This window comes from Propithecus coquereli, unplaced genomic scaffold (assembly GCF_000956105.1).
Source record: "Propithecus coquereli isolate 6110/MARCELLA unplaced genomic scaffold, Pcoq_1.0 Scaffold280, whole genome shotgun sequence".
Classification (NCBI taxonomy): domain Eukaryota; kingdom Metazoa; phylum Chordata; class Mammalia; order Primates; family Indriidae; genus Propithecus; species Propithecus coquereli.
Genome location: NW_012148397.1, coordinates 3,688,883 through 3,694,919, shown reverse-complemented (window position 1 = coordinate 3,694,919; position 6,037 = coordinate 3,688,883).

Genomic DNA, 6,037 nt, shown 5'->3' with positions numbered 1-6,037 from the left:
AATTTATGGTCATTTGTTACAGCAGCCACAGGAAACTAACACACCTTCCAAGGCTGGCAATGCAGCCAGGAAAGTAATATGTTGTATCTAACTCTGGCCTCTGTCAATGGTAATAATAGCAAGCCTGGTGTTGCACTGACCAGGAGCCAGACATTGCCCTAAGTGCTTCACATAAGCTCATTCTCCGTGACACAGGTGCTACCTTCATCTGCATGTTCTACCGATCTGGTAAGTGAGGCCCAGAGAGGTTAAGTGATTTGTCTGAGGTTGCCCAGGCAGTCTGGCTGCAGACTGCATGCAACGTGCTGACATGCTTGTGTTTGGTTACTCCGAAGGTTGGTTTCTTTCTAGTAAGACCTGCAGCCCGTCTAGACGTGGTGGGGTGTGACCGAGGGGCTCTCCACTGGGAAAGCCTGTGCTAGTGTGGGGCCAATCCGCTTCTACCTCGGGCAGTGGGGGTTGAATGCTGGCTTGGTGGCTAATGAGCTGCAAAACTCCAGGCAGATTATTTAATCTCTCTGAGCTTTATGTTCCTTGTCATAAAACAGAACACTCTTCCTTAAAAGGGCTGGTGTTTCAGTGACATGAGGAAGTTTGAGAAAGCGCTCGATACATGTATTTCCATCTCTCGTTTAGTTCCGGAGTTTAGGACAGGGTGAAGGGGTCAGGGCAGAGATGCCGGGTCTTCTTTTCTGTGTCCAATCCGAGATCCGTCACTTGCATGCTGTGGCAGTAGGCAAGTTACTTAACCTCTTTAGCCTCGACTTCCCCATCTGTAAAGCGGGTGTGGTGGTGACAGTACGCCCCTCCTAGAGCGGTGCGGAAACTAACAGGGATATTGTATGTAAGGTTCTTGGCACAGTGCCGGGGACTCAAGAACCCACAGGTGTTTGTCCTTCTGCTTCTCGGAGATGGGAGGGGGCAGGGAGTTGAATGCGCCCTGCAGCCGAGGAGGGTGGGGAGGACCAAGAAAAGACCTGTGAGAGGCAGTGGCTGACAGGGCGGAGAGGGAAGAGCGGGGCCGGAGAGGGCTGGGCCCCGGGTCAGGGATCCAGGCACCTGCAGGGTGGTCGTGCGAAGGGCGAGAGAAGAGCCACCACCCAGCGTCTCTCTCCTCCTGCTCCCGCGTTGGTTCCCCGTGAAGGCATGTGTCCCTCATCTGGCGATCATACGTTGCCACGTGAAAAATATCTAATTACACATCATTATATCATGACTCTATTTTTATTTTTTTAAAAAAGCATTCTGGAAAAAAGTTCACCAAAATGTTAATAGTAGTTATTTCTCGGTGATTTTTTAAAAACTGTCTTTTAAATATATTTTTGAGTTGCCAGGTTTTTTTTTTTTTTTAATTACAATGAGCATGTGTGATTTTTAATAACAAGTCATATTTTTTTGCATTTCCATTTTGGATGGAGAAAAGAACCTATATTTATCCAGCATCCTGGATAAGATGTTATGAGTTTGCACATCTTCCAGCACGCTGAGTTTCATCCTTTATTAGATGCGATTCAACGCCACGAGCATTTGGGAGCAGTGACTCCGTGCCAGCTGCCGGCCTTGGTGTTACAAGCACAAATAAAGCACAGTGCCTGATGTTAGACAGCTCAGTGCTGCCAACAGTTTTACAAAGTGTTTTCTAAGTGTTTACAGTGTTCTGATGTTTATAAAAGTTCACAATTTCTGACTTAATAACTCGATTCAATCCATCCAATCTCTTCTTGATAACTCAGCATCCTCACCAAGACCCAAGTTAATGTGAAATTGTTTGTTGGGGCTAAATCCATATCGTACGTAGGATGCACTTTGCCAGGTTCCTGGGCATTCCCGCATTGACACAAAGGATCACTTACTCCTTAGACTAAGTGGTCTTGGACTGTTACGATTTTCAATAATAGTGATTATTTCATCCCTTCTGAGCACTTAAGACATGTTAGGCAAGGTGCTAAGCTTTTACATGTCTGATCTCATTTAATTCTCAGAATAACCCCATGAAGCATGGCATTTATTATTCTCGCCATTTTACAGATGAGAAAACTGAGGCTCAGAGAGGTTATGTAACTTGCCCAAGGTCACACAGCTAGTCAGTGGAAGTGCCAAGAGTTGAACCCATTCTGAGCTGATTCCAAGGCCTAAGATGTTCATCTCTGAGCTATACTGCTTTTCCACGCTCTAGCTATGTTCATGTGTTACAGCAAATTTCATGTTCCAAAGATGGCTAGAATAATACTTCTTATCCCACGTGTTCTTCTAGAATCTTGCCAAGAGGGCCACACAAAGAGACCACATGGAGAAGCCCTGAGACCACATGAAGTTGGGGGGGAAGGGGGGGAGAGAGAGAGAGAGAAAGAGAGGTGCCTGATGGGCCCTCATACACTCTGGTTCCCTGCTATTCCAGTTCCAGCCACCACTGGACTGAAACCACAGGAGAGACCCTGAGCCAGAAGTGCCCAGCTGACTTGTCCTGAATTCCTGACCCACTGAAACTGTTGTTAAGTCACTAAGTTTGGGGCTGATTTGTTACGCAGCAATGGATAACTGGTACAAGAACCACGTGGACTGAGGTGTGTGAGCCTGCGGCCTGTTGTTTTCACCACTTAACTGTGCTACTCTGTGAGAGCTCGGCATGTAGTAGGTGTTCAACGTACTGTGTGTTCCATGTGTTACCGCTTAGCGCGCTAAGATTACAGATGTGGACCAGTGCTGAGCTGCCTGGAAATAAATGTGTAGCAATCTCAACATTTTCTAAGTACATTATGATGAGAATCCACTCTAAGACACCCTCCGAATATTTGTGGATCAGAGAAACACAGGGCGTTTCTGAGGCCTGGGATTAAAATTATGGGACTCAAAATTACGAGATCCCTAATGTAAAAATAAGCAGGAATGACTGTCAGGAGGTATGAGCTCCTGGCCAATGTCTACAGAGCTATAAAGACACATGCAACTGATGCTAAGGAAAGAGAAGTCGCCTTGTGTCCCCTTGGCCCCTTCCAAATCCTGACACAGGCTATGATATTGATTCCGAGCTCAGCAGAGCTGGCTTTGAATCTCATCCTTGTCCATGTAAATGTAACTTGCTTTGTAAAACTGTTGGCAGAATCCACTAGAGTGGAACATAAGCCCCGCTTAGGACCCAGCAGTCCCCGCCTAGGCACGTACCTGGGAAGTGTGCGTTCGCACGTTCACCGAAAGACATGGACTCGGGTGTTCGTGGCAGCCCAGGGTTTTAAAAGCCCGGACCTGCCTACCATCCAAATGTCCACCGTATTAGTTTTATATTGCTGCATAGCAAAGTGCCACAAAAGGAGCAGCTTAAAACAACACATATTTTTGACCTCACTGTTTCTGAGAGTCAGGAGTTTGGGTGTGGACTTTGCCTGGGAATCACACAAAGCTGCAATCCAGGTGTGTCTTATTCGATTCAGGCTGCGACACAAAACACCAAACACCAGGTAGCTTATAAACAACAGAAATCTGCTACTCACAGTTCAGAGGCTGGGATGTCCCAGATTAAGGCACCAGCAGATTTGGTGTCTAGTGAGGGCCCATTTCCTGGTTCACAGGTGACTCCTCGCCATGTCCTCACGTGGTGGAAGGGCTGAGGGCTCTGTCCTAGGCCTCTTTAATGAGGGGCACTGATCCCATTGGTGAGGGCTCATGACCTAATCACCTCCCAAAGGCCTCACCTGCTAACACCATCATCTTGGGAGTTAGGATTTCACCGTATGAATTTGGGGGGAACAGAAACATTCAGACCACAGCAAGGTGTCTGGCAGGGTGGTCTCATTTCCAGGCTCAGCAGGGTAGGGTCTGCTTTCAAGCGCACACAGTTGTTGGCAGAATTCACTTCCTCATGGCTGTAAGACCGAGGGCCTCGGTTTCCTTCTGGATGTCAGCAGGAGGCCACCCTCGATTCCTTGCCACATGGGCCTTCCCACAATGCCACTCACTTCATCAAAGCCCACAAAGGAGAAAGTCCCCTTGCAAGATTGAGGTCACAGTCCCGTGTCACATAACCACGGAGGCGAATTCCATCACAGTCACTGTGTTCTGTTGGTTAGAAGCACGTCACACACCCTGCCCATGCTCAAGGACAGGGGGTCTCACAGGGGCATGAACACCACCAGCAGGTGGGGGTCTTGGGGCCACCTTCAGTCTGCCCACCACGTCCGTCAACAGCAAAATGCAGAAATGCAGCGTGGGACACTCACACGAGGGATGCTCCACAGCAGTGCGAGGGGACGACCTCGATCTCACACAACTGGATGAATCTCCAAACGGATTATGCGCTTGTAAAAGGCAACTGCAAATGAGACCTCAGTTTCCCCAAATGAGACGAACTCTCTGTGACTGACAGAGATGCCCAAATTAAGATGACAGGAACCGAGCAGCCCTGGCGGGTGGGAGAAGGGCGGTCACGTAGCTGGGAACCACTGCTGAAAACTTCCACCAGCCGCACCAGCTGCCCGAAAGGGGCGTCCAACAGAGACCTCTGGTTTTCGGCTTAGAAACTACCCAACTGGGACTCAGTTATTTTTAACCAACCAGGATTGAACAAATTTAAATACTTCATCTGCCTATATAGACCTGGGGAGATGATTCTGGATTATCTGGAGCGGGGAGGAGGAACGGTATAATTACGAGGGTCCTTACAGGAGGGCGGTGGGGTCAGAGGAGGAGGTGCAGTGAGGGAAGCAGAGCGGCTTTGAAGATGGGGAAGGGGCCATGAGCCAAGAAACACAGTGGCTGCTAGAGGTTGGAAAAGGAAGGAAAACGGATTCTGCCCCGGAGCCTCCGGAAGGAACACAGCCCTGCCGGCACCTTGGTTTAGCCCCGTGAGACTGAGTTTGGACGTCTGACTCCAGCAGCCGTGGGAAACTAACACAATTGTTATTGCCATTATTATTTTTAGTGTCTCTTCCTTCCCTTCCTTTTCTGTCTGCCTTCAAGATGCAATTTCTTGAGCTTAAACAAATCTCTCCCCGTTTCCTTCTAGATCTTCTCAGAGGGGGACTTGGGTGCCTGGGCCTCGTTTCTCCACTACCAGCCCCCCTTCATTTGGAATTCAGTGGGGTTCTCCTGGGACGTCCTTGGCATCCAACTCGCTAAATAGGCAGGGCTGGCAGGGGGTGAGGGGGCTTTAAGTGTAGATTTCAGCCCCACTCCAGACTCCTTCTAAATCTTAGGAGATTTAGGAGATGGGTTTGGGGTACAAAAGTCTCCATTAAAAAAAAACAGCATCCCGGAAGATTCTTACACATAAAGTTTAAGAACCTCCGGTTTAGATGCAAAATGTATTCCATATTTAATTTTTACTTGTCCTTACTAAATATCTGTAGCAAAAGCCACAAGTTCCAGCAGAGGGGGATGTTACTGCATGAAACGAAAAAACCTTTGGCAGGAAAGTGGGATGTGACAAACCCCGTGTTCCAGAGCAGGAAAATGAAGATGCTTCCTTGGAGAAGGTGTCTGCCCAGGAAGGGGCTTCTCCGCCACCCACCCTCCTAGAGAGCCCAGGTGAGAGGCGAGGCTCTTTGTAGAACAAATGCCTTGTTCATGTGTTCGCATTCCAAGAATTTGGAAAAGTGTCAAAGCACGCTATTAGTAAGATTTTTGTCTTTAAGGGGGTCTGGGGGAAATTAATTCAACACCTATTGCGTGCCAAGTGTGCTGCGTTCTACATCTGTTCACTTTTATTGTCGTGCTTGGCACTCTGCTGAGGAAGCTGTGAATGAGGCTGTATGTTTCTTAATCCCCGTATGAAATGAGAAATTGTTGCAAATAGCATTTACTCTCGGACTTAATTTGCTCTCACGTTCCTACATCTTTACAGACGAGTCTTGGTCCCTGGATGAAGGACTGAATAGATGGAAATTTTAACTATAAGAGGGAAAGAAACTGACATTTCTTTCCCAGCCTCCTTGTGCAAGCAGCTCGTATGTTACAGCCTCTAATCCTCAACTATCCTGCAAAGTCTGGATTAGTGTCTCCGTTTTGAAGAGAAGGCAACTCGGGATCAGAGAAGCTAGGAAAT